Genomic DNA, 2,530 nt, shown 5'->3' on the forward strand with positions numbered 1-2,530 from the left:
ACACGGAAGTGCGAGGGGGCGGGGCGGCGCGACCTCACCCAGGTGCCGGCCCCGGCCCCGCCCCCGCCCGGAGCCCGTCCCCCTACAGGGCCCGCCCCTAGTAAGCTCCGCCTCCGCCCCCGGGCTCTGGGGTTCGATCTTGGTCTCTTGCGCGGGTCGAACCGTGTCTGGGCTTCTCAATCCTCTTTGGCGCGCCTCGCCCTCCGCGCGACAACTCTCGTAAGGGGCCTCACTTTACAGCGCAAGACGCAGAGGTCCCCCACCACCCCATTCCATTCGGATCACTCCTCACTCACACGCAGGCCGGGGAGGCGCCGACGGGGGTTCCCCAGGTCTTGGCGCCCACGCCCTGGGACTCCCCACCAGCCAACTGGACTGCCTCGCCTGGCCTGGCTCTTTCTCTTCCTGTTGGCTGGACTGTAGACACGCCGGCTTTGGTACCCGCTGCCAGGCCGGCTGGTCCTAGCCCTGCCCGGGAGACAGAGCTGTAAAAACTCCAGGGCCTGCCTCTGGTCAGGCATCCTACCCCAACTTCCCCAGTCCTCTGCTCTCCTGCCCTAGTTTCCATATCTCCTCATTGCCCCTGGCAGGCCCTGGGGTACTTTTCAGACTTGGTTGTCAGGTATAACTCATTCATTTACTGAGAAAAGTCCTGTGCCTAAAGTCCCACAGGAGAGATGGACCCCAGAAGTTTATTCACTGAGAAACCCCTGTGCCTAAAGTCTCACAGGGGAAGTAAGCCCCAGAAATTTATTCCCCCAAACCTACAGCTCAGAAAAACAAGCCATTGGCTCCATAAGCCAAAGAAATGTAACTTTTCAGAGGCAAAGAGAGTTCCAGAAGGACCAACTTAAGGGGATGGGAGAGTCAGACCAGATCTTCCCAACTGAGGTTTGGGGGAATGGAAATAGGGAGCAATCTCTCAGGTGGCCTAAGCTGATCAAAAGATGCACAGCAGAGACAGGCCATGGCTAGGACTTTGATCTTCTCATAGAACAGGTGGCTCCAGGGGTCCATGAGGGCAGAGGGGTAGTCACATTGTTCAGATGGAAGGACCTTGGGCTGTGTTCAGATGGGAGGACCTTGGGCTGGGGAAGATGGGTGGGAGAAGGGTCCCTGCTCAGGTGGGGAGTGGAGCGGGGAGAGCGAGAGAACCCTGACAGAGATATAGATCCCAAAATGTTATTCTCATTATGAAATCAGGTTGGGGGGAAAGAGAGCAATCAACTTTTCTAACACAGGGGGGTGGAGGGCAGTAGGTATGCTGGTATCTTACAGCCAAGAAGGAGGACCTAATTTGAAAACCAGTTAATGTCCAGTTTCCCAGTCCTGATGTTGTTCCCCACCCCAATGAAGCAGGCTTCTCCCACCATACTGAACCCCTCTGGTCACACTGGACTATCACTCTGGAAACAGACCTTATGATTATCTCCTTACAACAAGACTTCTGAAAATGCTATTCCCTGAGCCTAAATACATTTCCCACCCACCCCCTTATCTCCAATTATCTTGGTTGTGTCCACTCAAATGCCACCCCTCTCTGATACCTTGCTGTGAATTCATGGCACTTCCCTGAACTAAGGAACCATATTCATTAGTACATTTTGTGTCATGGTTGCCCCCTTCACCCCTACTCCATGTCTTCCCTGGGGTGGGGCTAGAGAGAAGGGTGAGTAAGGTGAGTTTCATGTGACCTTTGTCCACCAGGGATCTAACTTCCTTTCTAACTCCTCCCTACAGATCCATAGTGGCCAACCTAGCCTCTCCCTCAACATCAACACCAGGCCCGTCCTGTGCCTGGGACTTCTGGAGGGAGGGCAGATGAGGGCTGTCCCTTGGAGTACTCAGGTCCAGCCACACTCTGAAATTCATCTTGGAAATGTGGAATAATAATGGCTATCATTGATGCAGTACCAGGCCCTGTGCAATTCAACCAGTCCTCAAAGACCCCTTAAAATGAGGGCCATTATGAGAGCTCAAAGAAAGGTGAAGCTACTTCCCCAAGGATACCATAAATGGCAGGATTCAAACTAAGGTCAGCCTGACTCCAAGGCCCATGTTCTATACCGGGAGTTCTCAATCTCAGTACTGCTCATCTTTGGGCCAGATAATTCTTTGTTGTAGTACTGTAGTATATTAAAGCGTATCCCTCACTTTAACCCACTAAATACAATTAACCCTTTCCCTCAACTTAGGACAGATAAAAATACATTCAGATACTGCTAAATGTCCCCTGGGGATCAAAATCACCCACCCCTTGTTGAAAAATGCGTCAGAGGACAGCCAGTACCAAAGTAGGAAGGATTTAAGTTAGACACCAGGAGGCACCTTCCCAGCCCAAAGTCCTTGACGTAAGAACACAGAGACTGCAAACACACTTTGGCCTCAATTAATATTCCTTCCCTGGAGACTCTAAGGGAAGCATGCTATACTCAGAGAGGGGTAGAGGGGTTGAGGCTGTGCAGTCCACACTCTGACAAGAGCAGAGCAGGGATGCAGGTAACTTCCCTCCAGAGATAGACTCTGGGAC

The sequence above is a fragment of the Condylura cristata genome, unplaced genomic scaffold (genome assembly GCF_000260355.1).
Source record: "Condylura cristata isolate star-nosed mole 26May11 unplaced genomic scaffold, ConCri1.0 scaffold00004, whole genome shotgun sequence".
Taxonomy (NCBI): domain Eukaryota; kingdom Metazoa; phylum Chordata; class Mammalia; order Eulipotyphla; family Talpidae; genus Condylura; species Condylura cristata.